Below are 19,960 nucleotides of genomic sequence, written 5' to 3' on the forward strand. Positions count from 1 at the left end.
TGTATTGACTCACCAAATTTCATCGTTCTACGTTGAAAAAACCTATTAGGAGAGGCCTTTTTGAAAATTTCAAGGGGGCGCCACTGAGCCTTTTTGTTATTTTTTTTCATAGATTATCAAAATTTACACAAAGTTGAACATATGTGCAAATTTTGGTGAGTTTTCGTGCATGTTCAAGCCTCCAAATATGAACTCCAACTGTGAACCGAAAAAATTTGACATTCGATCCAAAATACCAGATTTCCTGTTGGATTTGGAATATAGGTGCCGAGGCTTTTTTGAGCAGTCAGGCATAAGGTATCTACTCCCCAAATTTCATTGCTCTACGTTGAAAACCTGAGAGGAGAGGCCTTTTTGAAAATTTTAAGGGTCAAGGGGGCGCCACTGATCCATTTTTTGACATTTTTTCAAAACGACGCAAGATTATCGAAATTTATGCGAATCTGCACGTATGTGCAAATTTTGGTGACTTTTCGTGCATGTTCAGGCCTCCAAATTGGCCATTTTCATTTGCCCTGAAAAAAGAATAATGACTAGGCCTGCAAGCAGGACTGAACGGGCCCTCGCAATCTAGCGCAAGTCGGACGTCACGCAACTCGGACAGTGTGCAGGTCAGGTTGGTGGCAGATCCTCCTCTCTAATCATCTCATTGGAACCTAACATGCTCGAATGTCGCCTCTTTACTTTTAATGGCGAACAAAGGGTCGTCACGGCAACAGACAGAGACATGTGGACATGGTCCGTAAATAAGTATTTCAAAAGGTCTTGAAACTACAATGACCAACCTGAAAAGAACTGGACATGTATTGGAAAAACGAGTGACTTTCTATTGCCACTAGTTGGCGCTGTAGGGTTGATGCAAATGACCCCTACAGTACCCTTTAGAGTATGACTCAACAAGCACGAGATGTTTGGCGCAGATATGTTCTAGATCTTCCAAGTTATGACTGTTCAAAACGTGGTGAGACGAAATGGCTTCAGTCATGTTCACTTCTCCTGTTGGACCTTCTGCTTCAACCAAACCTCAGCATTTTTCATCAGGCACCTGAACACATGTCTTATGGCTCCCCCGATGAAAGTTTCAGATGAATAGATTTGTTTTCCTTGGAGGAGGAGCCTGTTTCGTAAAAAAAGGCATTTCCTGTTCCCACTAGGCCTAATGGGTAATAGTTCAATGCACTCGTGTTGAGGGTGGGATCCCACACATACATGCCAGATATGAAAAAGATTGAACGTTGTTTCAAGGTGCTATCAGTCCTTTACTGAATTTGTCATTTTGCCCAAAAAATGGCCGACTTTGGCACCACGCCCAGGTCAAACCCATGAATGAAAACGCACCATTTTGAAAATTTTAGATCTCCTATGTCTCCTGAATAGTCTCACCAATTTTGAAGATGATCCAACCAATTCCTTCTGTGACAAGGTCTCAAATGTGCACCCTGTCAATTGATAAAAATTTCACATTTGATCCAAAATACCCAATTTCCTGTTGGTTTTGGAATATGGGTTCAAGAGACTTTTAGGAGCAGTTTTGCACAAGGTATTGACTCCCCAAATTTCATTGCTCTACGTTAAAAAACCCTAATAGGAAACGCCTTTTTGAAAAATTCAAGGGGGCGCCACTGAGCCATTTTGTTCCATTTTTTTGTAACGTCGCAAGATTATCAAAATCCACGCAAAGCCGCATGTATGTGCAAAATTTAGTGAGTTTTCGTGCCTGTTCAGGCCTCCAAATGTAAACTATACTACAAATGGCTAAAAATTTCACATTTGATCCAAAATACCTGATTTTATGCTGGATTTGGAAAATGGGTGCAAGAGACTTTTTGGAGCAGTTTTGCATAAGGTATGGACTCCCCAAATTTCATTGCTCTACGTTGAAAAAACCCAATAGGAAAGGCCTTTTTTAAAACTCCTTTCTGTCGCCACTAGTTGGCACTGTAGAGTTGATGCAAATGACCCCTACAAGACCCTTCAGGGTATGACTCTCAACAAGCACGGGAAGTTTGGCGCAGATATGTTGTATATCTGCTGAGTTATGACTGTTCAAAGTTTTTTGCGAGGCAAATTGTTGACGGTCATTTTCACTTTCCTAATTGCACCCCTCCGCTTCAACGAAACCTCAATATTTTTCATCAGGCACCTGAACACAGGTCTTAAGGCTCCCCTGATGCAGGTTTGAGGTCAACAGATTTTTTTCCCTTGGAGGAGGAAACTGTCTCGTAAAAAAAGGCATTTCCTGTTCTCACTAGGGGGCGCTAGGCCTAATGGGTAATATTTCAATGCACTCGTGTTAAGGGTGGGATACCACACATACATGCCAAATATGAAAAAGATTGAACGTTGTGTCAAGGAACTATTAGTCATTTACTGAATTTGTAGTTTTGCCGAAAAAATGGCCGACTTTGGCACCACGCCCAGGTCAGACCCGTGAATGAAAACGCACCATTTTCAAAACTTAAGATTTCATATGTCTCCTGAACAGTCTCACCAATTTTAAAGATGATCCAACTAACTCCCTCGGCGAAAAAGTCTCAAATGTGCACCCTGTAAATCGATAAAAATTTCATATTTGATCCAAAATAACCGATTTCCTGTTGGGTTTGGAATATGGGTGTAAATGCTTTTTTGGAGCGGTTTTGGACAAGGTATAGACCCCCCAAATTTCATTGCTCTACACTGACAGACCCTAATGTTATAGGCCAATTTTAAAATTTCAAGGGGGCGCCACTGAGCCATTTTGTTATATTTTTTTGCAACGTTGCAAAATTATCGAAATTTACAATTTTCCGCACGTATGTGCAAATTTTGGTGACTTTTCGTGCATGTTCAGGCCTCCAAATTGGCCGTTTTCATTTGCCCTGAAAAAAAAAAAAAAATCCTTTGCAAAACAATAGGGCCTTCGCACGCTTAGTGCTCGGGCCCTAATAACTAGCCCTGCAAGCAGGACTGAACGGGCCCTCACGTTATGGCGCAACTCGGAGCTCAGGCAAAGTGGGACGGCACGCAGGTCGGGGCGGTGGCAGTCGACAACAGACAGATATCCATGCAGATACATTGCATGTCTGAATGTTCAGAATTAGTGACGAGACATAATGGTGACGGTCATTATGACTTTCCTATTGGACCCCTCTGCTTTAACGAAACAAAATTGTTCATCAGGCACCTGAACACATGTCCTAAGGCTCCCCTGATTCAGGTTTGAGGGCAATTGATTTTTGTTCCCGAGAAGCAGGAGCCTTTCTCGTTAATTAGGGCCCGAGCACTAGACGTGCGAAGGCCCTATTGTTTTGCAAAGGAGGCCCGAGCACTAGGCGTGCGAAGGCCCTATTGTTTTGCAAAGGATTATTTTTTTATTTTATTTTATTTTTTTTTCAGGGCAAATGAAAACGGCCAATTTGGAGGCCTGAACATGCACGAAAAGTCACCAAAATTTGCACATACGCGCGGAAAATTGTAAATTTTGATAATTTTGCAACGTTGAAAAAAAATGTTATAAAATGGCTCAGTGGCGCCCCCTTGAAATTTTTAATTTGGCCTATAACATTAGGGTTTGTTAGCGTAGAGCGACGAAATTTGGGGAGTCTTTACCTTGTCCAAAACCACTCCAAAAAAGCATTTACACCCATATTCCAAACCCAACAGGAAATCGGTTATTTTGGATTGAATATGAAATTTTTATCGATTTACAGGGTGCACATTTCAGACCTTTTCGTCGAGGGAGTTAGTTGGATCATCTTCAAATTTGGTGAGACTGTTCAGGAGACATATGAGATCTTAAGTTTTTAAAATGGTGCGTTTTCATTCACGGGTCTGACCTGGGCGTGGTGCCAAAGTCGGCCATTTTTTCGGTAAAATGACAAATTCAGTAAATGACTAATAGTTCCTTGACACAACGTTCAATCTTTTTCATATCTGGCATGTATGTGCGGTATCCCACTCTTAACACGAGTGCATTGAAATATTACCCATTAGGCCTAGCGCCCCCTAGTGGGAACAGGAAATGCCTTTTTTTACGAGACAGGTTCCTCCTCCAAGGGAAAAAAATCTGTTGACCTCAAACCTGCATCAGGGGAGCCTTAAGACCTGTGTTCAGGTGCCTGATAAAAAATATTGAGGTTTCGTTGAAGCGGAGGGGTCCAAAAAGGAAAGTGAAAATGACGGTCAACAATTTGTCTCGCAAAACACTTTGAACAGTCATAACTCAGCAGATATACAACATATCTTCGCCAAACTTCCCGTGCTTGTTAAGAGTCATACCCTGAAGGGTCTTATAGGGGTCATTTGCTTCAACTCTACAGTGCCAACTAGTGGCGACAGAAAGGAGTTTTAAAAAAGGCCTTTCCTATTGGTTTTTTTCAACGTAGAGCAATGAAATTTGGGGAGTCCATACCTTATGCAAAACTGCTCCAAAAAGTCTCTTGCACCCATTTTCCAAATCCAACAGAAAATCGGGTATTTTGGATCGAATGTGAAATTTTTATCCATTTGTAGTACAGTTTACATTTGGAGGCCTGAACATGCACGAAAACTCACCAAAATTTGCACATACGTGCAGATTCGCGTAAATTTCGATAATCTTGCGTCGTTTTGAAAAAATGTCAAAAAATGGCTCAGTGGCGCCCCCTTGACCCTTAAAATTTTCAAAAAGGCCTCTCCTCTCAGGTTTTCAACGTAGAGCAATGAAATTTGGGGAGTAGATACCTTATGCCTAACTAATCAAAAAAGCCTCTTGCACCCATATTCCAAATCCAACAGGAAATCGGGTATTTTGGATCGTATATGAAATTTTATCGGTTCACAGTTGGAGTTAACGTTTGGAGGCTTGAACATGCACGAAAACCCACCAAAATTTGCACATACATGCAACTTTGCGTAAATGTTTAGAATCTACAAAAAAATTTAACAAAATGGCTCAGTGGCGCCCCCTTGAAATTTTCAAAAAGGCCTCTCCTATTAGGTTTTTTCAACCTAGAACAATGAAATTTAGTGAGTCGATACATTGTGCAAAACTGCTCCAAAAAGTCTCTTTCACCCATATTCCAAACTCAACAGGAAGCCGGAAATTTTGGGTCAAATGCGAAATTTTACCGATTTACATTTGAGACCTTGTCGCTGAAGGATAAAGTTGGATCGTCTTCAAAATTGGTCAGACTATTCAGGAGACATGTGCAATCTGAAGTTTTCAAAATGGTGTGTTTTCATTCAAGGGTCTGGCCTGGGCGTGGTCCCAAAGTCGGCCATTTTTAGGCAAAATACCAAATTCAGAAAATGATTAAAAACTCCGTGATACAACGTTCAATCTTTTTCATTTCTAGCATGTATATGAGCTATCCCAGCCTGAACACGACTGCATTGAAATATTACCCATTAGGCCTGGCGCCCCCTAGTGGGAATAGGAAATGGGCTTCTTTACGAGACAGGCTCCTCCTCCAAGGGAAAAAAACCTATTTACCTCAAACCTGCAAGAGGGTAGCCTTAAGACATGTGTTCAGGTGCCTGATGAAAAATACTGAGGTTTGGGTGAAGCAGAAGGGTCCAACAGGAGAAGTAAAAATGACTGAACCCATTTCGTCTCACAAAAAGTTTTGAACAGTCATAACTTCTACAACACATCTGCGCCAAACATCTCGTGCTTGTTGAGTCATACTCTGAAGGGTCCTGTAGGGGTCATTTGCATCAACCCTACAGCGCCAACTAGTGGCAATAGAAAGTCACTAATTTTTTTCTAATATATGTCCAGTTCTTTTCAGGTTGGTCATTGTAGTTTCAAGACCTTTTGAAATACTTATTTCACGGCCCATGTCCACATGTCTCTGTTGCCGTGATGACCCTTTGTTCGCCATTAAAAGGAAATTTTTTTTTTCAGAGACTCAGGCAGCTTATAGAGCCACAGAATTTGGCATACTTGGTCGAATTGGCCCAGGTAGAAGATTCATTTTGGTTTTGAATAAGGGCTTGGCTGCACAGCTCAGTAGCGCCTCCTTTTTTGTAGTACTCTTTCCAATAGGGGTTTTTATCTATTAGGTGTGTGAATTTAAAGAGGCGACTTTCGAGCATGTGAGGTTCTAATGGGATGATTAGAGAGGACGATCTGCCACCACCCTGACCTGCACACTGTCCGAGTTGCGTGACGTCCGAGTTGCGCAAGATTGCGAGGGCCCGTTCAGTCCTGCTTGCAGGCCTAGTTATTATTAGGGCCCGAGCACTAAGCGTGCGAAGGCCCTATTGTTTTGCAAAGGATTATTAGGGCCCGAGCACTAGGCGTGCGAAGGCCCTATTGTTTTGCAAAGGATTATTAGGGCCCGAGCACTAAGCGTGCGAAGGCCCTATTGTTTTGCAAAGGATTATTAGGGCCCGAGCACTAGGCGTGCGAAGGCCCTATTGTTTTGCAAAGGATTATTATTTATTTATTTTATTTTATTTTTTTCAGGGCAAATGAAAACGGCCAATTTGGAGGCCTGAACATGCGCGAAAAGTCACCAAAATTTGCACATACGTGCGGAAAATTGTAAATTTCGATAATTTAACAACGTTGCAAAAAAATGTAACAAAATGGCTCAGTGGCGCCCCCTTGAAATTTTAAAATTGGCCTATAACATTAGGGTTTGTCAGCGTAGAGCAATGAAATTTGGGGAGTCTATACCTTGTCTAAAACCGCTTCAAAAAAGCATTGGCACCCATATTCCAAACCCAAAAGGAAATCGGTTATTTTGGATCGAATATGAAATTTTTATCGATTTACAGGGTGCACATTTGAGACCTTTTCGCCGAGGGAGTTAGTTGGATCATCTTCAAAATTGGTGAGACTGTTCAGGAGACATATGAGATCTTAAGTTTTTAAAATGGTGTGTTTTCATTTACGGGTCTGACCTGGGCGTGGTGCCAAAGTCGGCCATTTTTTCGGCAAAACACCGAATTCAGTAAATGGTTAATAATTCCTTGACAGAACGTTCAATCTTTTTCATATCTGCCATGTATATGCGGTATCCCAGCCTTAACACGAGTGCATTGAAATATTACCCATTAGGCCTAGCGCCCGCTAGTGAGAACAGGAAATGCCTTTTTTTACGAGACAGGTTCCTCCTCCAAGGGAAAAAAATCTGTTGACCCCAAATCTGCATCAGGGGAGCCTTAAGACCTGTGTTCAGGTGTCTGATTAAAAATATTGAGGTTTCGTTGAAGCGGAGGGGTCCAAACAGGAAAGTGAAAATGACCGTCAACAATTTGCCTCGCAAAAAACTTTGAACAGTCATAACTCAGCAGATATACAACATATCTGCGCCAAACTTCCTGTGTTTGTTGAGAGTCATACACTGAAGGTTCTTGTAGGGGTCATTTGCATCAACTCTACAGTGCCAACTAGTGGCAACAGAAAGAAGTTTTAAAAAAGGCCTTTCCTATTGGGTTTTTTCAACATAGAGTGAGGAAATTTGGGGAGTAGATACCTTATGCAAAACTGCTCCAAAAAGTCTCTTGCACCTGTATTCCAAATCCTACAGGAAATCGGGTATTTTTGATCGAATGTGAAATTTTCATGGGTTCACAGTAGGAGTTTACATTTGGAGGCCTGAACATGCACGAAAACTCACCAAATTTTGCACATACATGTGGCTTTGCGTGGATTTTGATAATCTTGCGACATTACGAAAAAATGTCCAAAAATGGCTCAGTGGCGCCCCCTTGACCCTTAAAATTTTCAAAAAGGCCTCTACTCTCAGGTTTTCAACGTAGAGCGATGAAATTTGGGGAGTAGATACCTTATGCCTAACTGCTCAAAAAAGCCTCTTGCACCCATATTCCAAATCCAACAGGAAATCGGGTATTTTGGATCAAATGTGAAATTTTTATCAGTTCACAGTTGGAGTTTACATTTGGAGGCCTGAACATGCACGAAAACTCACCAGAATTTGCACATATGTGCAACTTTGTGTAAATTTTGATAATCTACGAACAAATTTACCAAAATGGCTCAGTGGCGCCCCCTTGAAACTTTCAAAAAGGCCTCTCCTATTAGGTTTTTTCAACGTAGAAGAATGAAATTTGGTGAGTCAATACATTGTACAAAACTGCTCCAAAAAGTCTCTTGCACCCATATTCCAAACCAAACAGGAAGCCGGAAATTTTGGATCAAATGTGAAATTTTACCGATTTACATTTGAGACCTTGTTGCTGAAGGAAATAGTTGGATCGTCTTCAAAATTGGTCAGACTATTCAGGAGACATATGAGATCTTAAGTTTTCAAAATGGTGAGTTTTCATTCAAGGGTCTGACCTGGGCGTGGTCCCAAAGTCGGCCATTTTTGGGCAAAATACCAAATTCAGAAAATGATTAAAAACTCCGTGATACAACGTTCAATCTTTTTCATTTCTAGCATGTATATGAGATATCCCAGCCTGAACACGACTGCATTGAAATATTACCCATTAGGCCTGGCGCCCCCTAGTGGGAACAGGAAATGGCCTTCTTTACGAGACGGGCTTCTCCTCCAAGGGAAAAAAATCTATTGACCTCAAACCTGTTTCAGGGGAGCCTCAAGACATGTGTTCAGGTGCCTGATGAAAAATATTGAGGTTTCGTTGAAGCGGAGAGGTCCAAACCGGAAGTGAAAATGACCGTCAACAATGTCTCGCCAAATATTTTGACCAGTCATAACTCGGCAGATATACAACATATCTGTGCCAAACTTCACGTGTTTGTTCAGAGTCATACCCTGAAGGTTCTTGTAGGGGTCATTTGCATCAACTCTACAGTGCCAACTAGTGGCGACAGAAAGAAGTTTTAAAAAAGGCCTCTGCTATTGGGTTTTTTCAACTTAGAGTGGTGAAATTTGGGGAGTAGATACCTTATGCCTTACTGCTCCAAAAAGCCTCTTGCATCCATATTCCAAATCCAACAGGAAATTGGGTATTTTGGATCGAATGTGAAATTTTTATCGGTTCACAGTAGGAGTTTACATTTGGAGGCTTGAACATGCACGAAAACTCACCAAAATTTGCACATACATGCAGCTTTACGTAACGTTCGATTATCTTGCAACGTTACGAAAACATATAAAATGGCTGTTGCGCCCCCTTCAATTTTTCAAAAAGGCCTCTCCATTTAGGTTTTTTCAACGTAGAGGGATGAAATTCGGAGAGTCGATACCCTGTACAAAACTGCTCCAAAAAGTCTCTTGCACGCGTATTCCAAACCCAACAGGAAATTGGGTATTTTGGATTGAATGTGAACTTTTTATCGATTTACAGTGTGCACATTTGAGACCTTGGCACCTAGGGAATTAGTTTGATCATCCTCAAAATTGGCGAGACGTTTCATGAGGCATATGAAATCTTAAGTTATCAAAATGGTGTTTTTATATTCACGGGCCTGACCTGGGCCGGGTGCCAAAGTCGGCCATTTTTTCGGCAAAACATCGAATTCGGAAAATTACTGATAATTCAAACATACAACGTTCAATCTCTTTTAAATCTGGCATGTGTGTGAGGTATCCCAGCCTGAACACGACTGGATTGAAATATTACCAATTGTGCATGGCACCTCCTAGTGGGAACAGAAAATGCACTTTTTTACGGGACACACTCCTCCTCTAAGGGAAAAAAAAAATCAATCAACCTCAAACCTGCATAAGGGAAGCCTTAAGACGTGTTGAGATGGCTGATGAAAATTATTGAGGTTTGGGTAAAGCAGAAGGGTCCAAAAGGAAAGTGATGATGACTGTCATCATTTTCTCTCTCCACATATTTTGAACAGTCATAACTTGGGAGATGTAGAGGCGGGCTGTCTGCCACCACCCCGACCTGCATGCCGTCCGAGTTTGCGTGGTGTCCGAGTTGCACCAAACTGCGGGGGTCCGTTCAGTCCTGCTTGCAGGCCTAGTTATTAGGGCCCGAGCACTCTCAGCGTGCGAGGCCCTATTGTTCTTTGAAGGATTATTAGGGCCCGAGCACTAAGCGTGCGAAGGCCCTATTGTTTTGCAAAGGATTATTATTAGGGCCCGAGCACTAGGCGTGCGAAGGCCCTATTGTTCTTCGAAGGATTATTATTAGGGCCCGAGCACTGAGCGTGCGAAGGCCCTATTGTTTTGCAAAGGATTATTATTATTATTAGGGCCCGAGCACTAGGCGTGCGAAGGCCCTATTGTTTTGCAAAGGATTATTAGGGCCCGAGCACTGAGCGTGCGAAGGCCCTATTGTTTTGCAAAGGATTATTAGGGCCCGAGCACTAGACGTGCGAAGGCCCTATTGTTTTGCAAAGGATTATTATTATTATTATTATTATTATTATTATTTTTAGGGCCCGAGCACTAAGCGTGCGAAGGCCCTATTGTTTTGCAAAGGATTATTATTATTTTTTTTTTTCAGGGCAAATGAAAACGGCCAATTTGGAGGCCTGAACATGCACGAAAAGTCACCAAAATTTGCACATACGTGCGGAAAATTGTACATTTCGATAATTTTGCAACGTTGCAAAAAAATATAACAAAATGGCTCAGTGGCGCCCCCTTGAAATTTTAAAATTTGCCTATAACATTAGGGTCTGTCAGCGTAGAGCAATGAAATTTGGGGGGTCTATACCTTGTCCAAAACCGCTCCAAAAAAGCATTTACACCCATATTCCAAACCCAACAGGAAATCGGTTATTTTGGATCAAATATGAAATTTTTATCGATTTACAGGGTGCACATTTGAGACTTTTTCGCCGAGGGAGTTAGTTGGATCATCTTTAAAATTGGTGAGACTGTTCAGGAGACATATGAAATCTTAAGTTTTGAAAATGGTGCGTTTTCATTCACGGGTCTGACCTGGGCGTGGTGCCAAAGTCGGCCATTTTTTCAGCAAAACTACAAATTCAGTAAATGACTAATAGTTCCTTGACACAACGTTCAATCTTTTTCATATTTGGCATGTATGTGTGGTATCCCACCCTTAACACGAGTGCATTGAAATATTACCCATTAGGCCTAGCGCCCCCTAGTGAGAACAGGAAATGCCTTTTTTTACGAGACAGTTTCCTCCTCCAAGGGAAAAAAATCTGTTGACCTCAAACCTGCATCAGGGGAGCCTTAAGACCTGTGTTCAGGTGCCTGATGAAAAATATTGAGGTTTCGTTGAGGCGGAGGGGTCCAAACAGGAAAGTGAAAATGACCGTCAACAATTTGTCTCGCAAAATACTTTGAACAGTCATAACTCAGCAGATATACAACATATCTGCGCCAAACTTCCCATGCTTGTTGAGAGTCATACCCTGAAGGTTCTTGTAGGGGTCATTTGCATCAACTCTACAGTGCCAACTAGTGGAGACAGAAAGGAGTTTTAAAAAAGGCCTTTCCTATTGGGTTTTTTCAACGTAGAGCAATGAAATTTGGGGAGTAGATACCTTATGCCTAACTGCTCAAAAAAGCCTCTTGCACCCATATTCCAAATCCAACAGAAAATCGGGTATTTTGGATCGAATGTGAAATTTCTGTCCATTTCTAGTACAGGTTACATTTGGAGGCCTGGACATGCACAAAAACTCACCAAATTTTGCACATACATGCGGCTTTGTGTGGATTTCGATAATCTTGCAACGTTACAAAAAAATGTAATAAAATGGCTCAGTGGCGCCCCCTTGAATTTTTCAAAAAGGCGTTTCCTATTAGTTTTTTTTTAACGTAGACCAATGAAATTTGGGGAGTCGATACCTTGTGCAAAACTGCTCCAAAAAGTCTCTTGCACCCATATTCTAAACCCAACAGGAAATCGGGTATTTTGGATCGAATGTGAAATTTTTATCAATTAACAGGGTGCACATTTGAGACCTTGTCACAGAGGGAATCAGTTGGATCATCTTCAAAATTGGTTAGACAATTCAGGAGACATATGAAATCTAAACTTTTCAAAATGGTGCGTTTTCATTCATGGGTCTGACCTGGGCGTGGTGCCAAAGTCGGCCATTTTTTCGGCAAAATGACAAATTCAGTAAAGGACTAATAGCTCCTTGAAACAACGTTCAATCTTTTTCATATCTGGCATGTATATGCGGCATCCCACCCTTAACACGAGTGCATTGAAATATTACTCATTAGGCCTAGCGCCCCCTAGTGGGAACAGGAAATGCCTTTTTTACGAAACAGGCTCCTCCTCCAAGGAAAAAAAATCTATTCACCTCAAACCTGCATCAGGGGAGCCTTAAGACATGTGTTCAGGTGCCTGATGAAAATTATTGAGGTTTGGGTAAAGCAGAAGGGTCCAAAAGGAAAGTGATTATGACTGTCATCATTTTCTCTCTCCACATATTTTGAACATTGATAACTTGGGAGATGTAGAAGGGGGCTGTCTGCCACCACCCCGACCTGCATACCGTCCGAGTTTGCGTGGCGTCCGAGTTGCGCCAAACTGCGAGGGCCCGTTCAGTCCTGCTTGCAGGCCTAGTTATTATTATTATTATTATTATTATTCTTTTTTCAGGGCAAATGAAAATGGCCAATTTGGAGGCCTGAACATGCACGAAAAGTCACCAAAATTTGCACATACGTGCGGCTTTGCGTAAAATTCGATAATCTTGTGTCGTTTTGAAAAAATGTCAAAAAATGGCTCAGCCAAAATGTTTTACGAAATTAGCAGCAACAATTTCGAGATAGCTAAAATGTCGCCAAAATGGCAACCCTGACACTGCTCATAATCAATTGCAGCGTCAAACAAGCAAATTTCGTATAATCAGTTTTTTATACGAAGTGATCGAGATCACACTTTCATGGAAGATGAAAGAAACTTCGTAACAGGTTCGCAGTGAGTAGAATAACAGGCACACTTTTGCTTATTTGCAATGTTTATTGAATAGAAATTGTAAATGAAATGAATAAATGAAGCTTAATTGATAGGATAACAGGAGAAATTAAAGCTTAATCGATTACAGTCCCACAAAAGCAAGCAAAGACAAAACTCGACAGTTAACGGTTACACATATCAGTTCAGTCAACTACACAAACCAGTTAACGGTTATCAGTTCAGTTAGCTACACAAAGCAGTTAACGGTTCAGCATATCAGTTACACATTACAATGGCGCTAGATATGGATTAGTTGTCGAAGCTAACACAGATATCTTAACACCAAAGCGCAATGAGTTCCTTTATGATATTGAAATCAAGCTCTTACCGTGTCGACAATGAACGGAGGGCCACACAACGTTCCTGGCTTGAGCAAAAGGAAACTCCGGGCGAGCGACTACGCGTGAAGTCCTACAACCGACCCTAAAGTGTGCCCAGAAAAGTCCGCTCTTATATGCCTAGGTCACGTGAGAACAGAGGGGCCAACCCCTGATCTCAGGAGACACACTGCCTGTCCAATCATAATTAGGCTCTTTATTGTCGTGTCCAATCATGGTTAGGCGCTTTATTGTTGAACAATGATGGAATAAGGAAGGAACCCATGGTGCTTTAGTACCAGTCGTCGACCTTTTTGTGACCCGCACTGGTTCCACCATTATTTAATGCACGTATATATAACAAAGTATATATATAACAAAGTACGACTGTGTACTAAAGCACCATGGGTTCCTTCCTTATTCCATCATTGTTCAACAATAAAGCGCCTAACCATGATTGGACACGACAATAAAGAGCCTAATTATGATTGGACAGGCAGTGTGTCTCCTGAGATCAGGGGTTGGCCCCTCTGTTCTCACGTGACCTAGGCATATAAGAGCGGACTTTTCTGGGCACACTTTAGGGTCGGTTGTAGGACTTCACGCGTAGTCGCTCGCCCGGAGTTTCCTTTTGCTCAAGCCAGGAACGTTGTGTGGCCCTCCGTTCATTGTCGACACGGTAAGAGCTTGATTTCAATATCATAAAGGAACTCATTGCGCTTTGGTGTTAAGATATCTGTGTTAGCTTCGACAACTAATCCATATCTAGCGCTATTGTTATGTGTGATTGTGTGTTTTTAACTGCTTTGTAAGGGTTTTTGACAATTCAGACCTAACGTTGTAGTTATTCTCGAGTTTTGTCTTTGCTTGCTTTTGTGGGACTGTAATCAATTAAGAGTTATTCTTGATTTCGTTTCTGCTTGCTTTTGTGGGATTGTAATCAATTAAGCTTCATTTATTCATTTCATTTACAATTTCTATTCAATAAACATTGCTAATAAGCAAAAGTGTGCCTGTTATTCTACTCACTGCGAACCTGTTACGAAGTTTCTTTCATCTTCCATGAAAGTGTGATCTCGATCACTTCGTAAAAAACCTAGTAGTTACGAAACCCGCTACGAAATTTCCCTGTAAGTCGCCGACATTATTTGATACTGTAATTGATTATAAGCAGTATCTACTATTATTTGACACTGTAATTGACTATAAGCAGTGTCTACTCAAAGAATGCTTGTCTGATTGGATATAACAGACAGAGTAACCCGTTGTAGCCTGGTGATTGGGTATCAGCCTCGCTGCTGTTCATTTTCGGTGATACTGTGATTGATCATAAGCAGTGTCAGGGTTGTTTTGAGGCTTTTTGGCGACCCGGAAATTTCGTAAAATCCCGTGACCTTTTTGTGACCCGCACTGGTTCCACCATTATTCAATACACGTCACCGTAAGTTATTCCACCATTGTTACACAACAATGATGAGCCTAACCCTGATTGGACACGAAAACAAAGAGCCTAACCATGATTGGACAGGCAGGGTGTCTCCTGAGGTGACGTGACATCTGCCTATAAAAAGAGACTGCACTGAGGGACTTTAAGATCTTTTAGGAGGTCTAGAGGGTCGGGATCGTAGGATTCACGCGTAGTCGCTCGCCCGGAGTTTCCTTTTGCTCAAACCAGGAATGTTGTGTGGCCCTCCGTTCATTGTCGACACGGTAAGAGCTTGATTTCAATATCATAAAAGGAACTCATTGCGCTTTGGTGTGAAGATATCTGTGTTAGCTTCGACAACTAATCCATATCTAGCGCCATTGAATATCAAGAACTGAACCGTTAATTGCTTTGTGTAGTTAACTGCTTTGTGAACCGTTAAGCTTTGTAACCGTTAACTGCTTTGCGTAGTTAACTGCTTTGTGTAGCTCTTTTGTTTTCATCTATTTACAATTTCTATTCAATAAACATTGTCTATTATAGCAAAAGTGTGCCTGTTATTCTACTCACTGCGAACCTGTTACGAAGTTTCTTTCATCTTCCATGAAAGTGTGATCTCGATCACTTCGTATAAAATAACTTGTTACGAAATTTCCATGTGATACTGTAATTGATGATAAGCAGTATCCGTTGCGATCCTGATTGATTATATGTTGCGATCCGGAAATTGTTGCTGATAATTTCGTGCCTCTCCTCTCAGGTTTTCAACGTAGAGCAATGAAATTTGGGGAGTAGATACCTTATGCCTAACTGTTCAAAAAAGCCTCTTGCACCCATATTCCAAATCCAACAGGAAATCGGATATTTTGGATCAAATGTGAAATTTTTATCGGTTCACAGTTGGAGTTTACATTTGGAGGCCTGAACATGCACGAAAACTCACCAAAATTTGCACATACATGCAACTTTGCGTAAATTTTGATAATCTACAAAAAAATTTAACAAAATGGCTCAGTGGCGCCCCCTTGAAATTTTCAAAAAGGCCTTTCCTATTAGGTTTTTTCAACGTAGAACGATGAAATTTGGCGAGTCGATACATTGTGCAAAACTGCTCCAAAAAGTCTCTTGCACCCATATTCCAAACCCAACAGGAAGCCGGAAATTTTGGCTCAAATGTGAAATTTTATCGATTTACATTTGAGACCTTGTCGCTGAAGAAAATAGTTGGATCGTCTTCAAAATTGGTCAGACTATTCAGGAGACATATTAGATCTTAAGTTTTCAAAATGGTGAGTTTTCACTCAAGGGTCTGACCTGGGCGTGGTCCCAAAGTCGGCCATTTTTGGGCAAAATACCAAATTCAGAAAAAGATTAAAAACTCCGTGATACAACGTTCAATCTTTTTCATTTCTAGCATGTATATGAGATATCCCAGCCTGAACACGACTGCATTGAAATATTACCCATTAGGCCTGGCGCCCCCTAGTGGGAACAGGAAATGGCCTTCTTTACGAGACAGGCTCCTCCTCCAAGGGAAAAAAATCTATTGACCTCAAACCTGTTTCAGGGGAGCCTCAAGACATGTGTTCAGGTGCCTGATGAAAAATATTGAGGTTTCGTTGAAGCGGAGAGGTCCAAACTGGAAGTGAAAATGACCGTCAACAATTTGTCTCGCCAAAAATTTTGAACAGTCATAACTCGGCAGATATGCAACATATCTGCGCCAAAATTTCCGTGTTTGTTGAGAGTCATACCCTGAAGGTTCTTGTAGGGGTCATTTGCATCAACTCTACAGTGCCAACTAGTGGCGACAGAAAGAAGTTTTAAAAAAGGCCTTTCCTATTGGGTTTTTTCAACATAGAGCAAGGCAATTTGGGGAGTAGATACCTTATGCAAAACTGCTCCAAAAAGTCTCTTGCACCCATATTCCAAATCCAACAGGAAATCGGGTATTTTGGGTCGAATGTGAAATTTTCATGGGTTCACAGTAAGAGTTTACATTTGGAGGCTTGAATATGCATAAAAACTCACCAAAATTTGCACATACATGCGGCTTTGGATAACGTTCGATAACCTTGCAACGTTACGAAAAAATTTAACAAAATGGCTCAGTGGCGCCCCCTTGAAATTTTCAAAAAGGCCTCTCCATTTAGGTTTTTCTAACATAGAGTGATGAAATTTGGAGAGTCAAAACTTTGTGCAAAACTGCTCCAAAAAGTCTCTTGCACACACATTCCAAATCCTACAGGAAATCGGGTATTTTGGATTGAATGTGAACTTTTTATCGATTTACAGTGTGCACATTTTACACCTTGGCACCTAGGGAATTAGTTTGATCATTCTCAAAATTAGCGAGACTGTTCATGAGGCATATGAAATCTTAAGTTATAAAAATGGTGTGTTTTCATTCACGGGCCTGACCTGGGCGGGGCGCCAAATTCTTCCATTTTTTCGCCAAAACACCGAATTCGGAAAATGACTGATAACACCCTCATACAACGTTAAATCTATTTTAAATCTGGCATGTGTGTGAGGTATACCAGCCTGAGCAGGACTGGATTGAAAATTTACCATTTGTCCTGGCGCCTCCTAGTGGGAACAGGAAATGCCCTTTTTACGGGACACACTCCTCCTCTAAAGGGAAAAAATCAATCTACCTCAAACCTGCATAAGGGAAACCTTAAGACCTGTCTTCAGGTGCCTGATGAAAAATATTGAAGTTTCGTTGAAGCGGAGGGGTCCAAACAGGAAAGTGAAAATGACTGTCAACAATTTTTCTCTCCAAAAACTTTGAACAGTCATAACTCGGCAGATATACAAGATATCTGCGCCAAACTTCCCGTGCTTGTTTAGAGTCATACTCTGAAGGGCCTTGTAGGGGTCATTTGCATCAACCCTACAGCGCCAACTAGTGGCGATAGAAAGTCACTCGTTTTTCCAAAACATGTCCAGTTCTTTTCATGTTGGTCATTGTAGTTTCAAGACCTATTAAAATACTTTTTTACGGCCCATGTCCACGTGTCTCTGTCTGTTGCCGTGACGACCCTTTGTTCGCCATTTAAAGGAAATATTTTTTTTCAGAGACTCAGGCAGCTTATAGAACCACAATATTTGGCACACTTGGTCGAATTGGCCAAGTTAGAAGATTAATTTTGGTTTTGAATAAGGGCTTGGCTGCACAGCTCAGTAGTGGCTCCCTTTTTGTAGTACTCTCTCCAATAGGGGTTTTTATCTCTTGGGTGTGGGAATGTAAATAGGCGACTTTCGAGCATGTTAGGTTCTAATGAGATGATTAGAGAGGAGGATCTGCCACCACCCTGACCTGCACACAGTCCGAGTTGCGTGACGTCCGAGTTGCGCTAGATTGCGAGGGCCCGTTCAGTCCTGCTTGCAGGCCTAGTTATTAGGGCCCGAGCACTGAGCGTGCGAAGGCCCTATTGTTTTGCAAAGGATTATTATTAGGGCCCGAGCACTAGACGTGCGAAGGCCCTATTGTTTTGCAAAGGATTATTATTATTATTATTAGGGCCCGAGCACTAGGCGTGCGAAGGCCCTATTGTAATGCAAAGGATTATTATTATTATTAGGGCCCGAGCACTAGGCGTGCGAAGGCCCTATTGTAATGCAAAGGATTATTATTATTAGGGCCCGAGCACTAAGCGTGCGAAGGCCCTATTGTTTTGCAAAGGATTATTTTTTTTTTTTTTATTTTTTTTTTTTTTCAGGGCAAATGAAAACGGCCAATTTGGAGGCCTGAACATGCACGAAAAGTCACCAAAATTTGCACATACGTCCGGAAAATTGTAAATTTCGATAATTTTGCAACGTTGCAAAAAAATATAACAAAATGGCTCAGTGGCGCCCCCTTGAAATTTTAAAATTGGCCTATAACATTAGGGTATGTCAGCGTAGAGCAATGAAATTTGGGGGGTCTATACCTTGTCTAAAACCGCTCCAAAAAAGCATTTACACGCATATTCCAAACCCAACAGGAAATTGGTTATTTTGGATCAAATATGAAATTTTTATCGATTCACAGGGTGCACATTTGAGACCTTTTCGCAGAGGGAGTTAGTTGGATCATCTTCAAAATTGGTGAGACTGTTCAGGAGACATATGAAATCTTAAGTTTTGAAAATGGTGCGTTTTCATTCACGGGTCTGACCTGGGCGTGGTGCCAAAGTCGACCATTTTTTCGGCAAAATGACAAATTCAGTAAATGACTAATAGTTCCTTGACACAACGTTCAATCTTTTTCATATTTGGCATGTATGTGTGGTATCCCACCCTTAACACGAGTGCATTGAAATATTACCCATTAGGTCTAGCGCCCCCTAGTGAGAACAGGAAATGCCTTTTTTTACGAGACAGGTTCCTCCTCCAAGGGAAAAAAATCTGTTGACCTCAAACCTGCATCAGGGGAGCCTTAAGACCTGTGTTCAGGTGCCTGATGAAAAATATTGAGGTTTCGTTGAGGCGGAGGGGTCCAAACAGGAAAGTGAAAATGAACGTCAACAATTTGTCACGCAAAAAACTTTGAACAGTCATAACTCGGCAGATATACAACATATCTGCGCCAAACTTCCCGTGTTTGTTGAGAGTCATACCCTGAAGGTTCTTGTAGGGGTCATTTGCATCAACTCTACAGTGCCAACTAGTGGCGACAGAAAGAAGTTTTAAAAAAGGCCTTTCCTATTGGGTTTTTTCAACATAGAGCAAGGAAATTTGGGGAGTACATACCTTATGCAAAACTGCTCCAAAAAGTCTCTTGCACCCGTATTCCAAATCCAACAGGAAATCGGGTATTTTGGATCGAATGTGAAATTTTCATGGGTTCACAGTAGGAGTTTACATTTGGAGGCTTGAATATGCACAAAAACTCGTAAAAATTTGCACATACATGCGGCTTTGGATAACGTTCGATAATCTTGCAATGTTACGAAAAAATGTAACAAAATGCCTCAGTGGCGCCCCCTTGAATTTTTCAAAAAGGCGTTTCCTATTAGGTTTTTTTAACATAGAGTGATGAAATTTGGGGAGTCGATACCTTGTGCAAAACTGCTCCAAAAAGTCTCTTGCACCCGTATTCCAAATCCAACAGGAAATCGGGTATTTTGGATCGAATGTGAAATTTTTATCGGTTCACAGTAGGAGTTTACATTTGGAGGCTTGAACATGCACGAAAACTCACAAAAATTTGGACATACATGTGGCTTTGGATAACGTTCAATAATCTTGCAACGTTACAAAAACATGTAAAAAAATGGCTCAGTGGCGCCCCCTTGAAATTTTCAAAAAGGCCTCTCTATTTAGGTTTTTTCAACGTAGAAGGATGAAATTCGGAGAGTCGATACCTTGTACAAAACTGCTCCAAAAAGTCTCTTGCATGCGTATTCCAAACCCA

General features: G+C 41.4%; 2 protein-coding genes across 11 annotated transcripts in view; one reads left to right on the forward strand and one right to left on the reverse strand.

Annotated features, from left to right (window-relative positions):
- LOC130919347 (protein-cysteine N-palmitoyltransferase HHAT-like) overlaps positions 1-13,363 on the reverse strand; it is a 359,144-nt gene extending 345,781 nt beyond the window's left edge. For all 4 annotated transcript variants that reach the window (XR_009063953.1, XM_057841997.1, XM_057841980.1 and 1 more), the window contains exon 1: positions 13,142-13,363. The gene's annotated coding sequence lies outside the window, so the exon portion shown is untranslated. The remainder of the gene's footprint in view (positions 1-13,141) is intronic.
- The window catches only part of LOC130919388 (protein-cysteine N-palmitoyltransferase HHAT-like), a 473,408-nt gene that overhangs the window by 21,465 nt on the left and 431,983 nt on the right, over positions 1-19,960 (forward strand). For 5 of the 7 annotated variants that reach the window (XM_057842084.1, XM_057842093.1, XM_057842075.1 and 2 more), the window contains exon 1: positions 13,570-13,809. The exons of the other annotated variants lie outside the window; for them this stretch is intronic. The gene's annotated coding sequence lies outside the window, so the exon portion shown is untranslated. Of the gene's footprint in view, positions 1-13,569; positions 13,810-19,960 lie in introns of those variants that run through there. 7 annotated transcript variants of the gene reach the window in all.

The sequence above is a fragment of the Corythoichthys intestinalis genome, chromosome 1, assembly GCF_030265065.1.
Source record: "Corythoichthys intestinalis isolate RoL2023-P3 chromosome 1, ASM3026506v1, whole genome shotgun sequence".
In the NCBI taxonomy this organism is placed as follows: Eukaryota; Metazoa; Chordata; class Actinopteri; order Syngnathiformes; family Syngnathidae; genus Corythoichthys; species Corythoichthys intestinalis.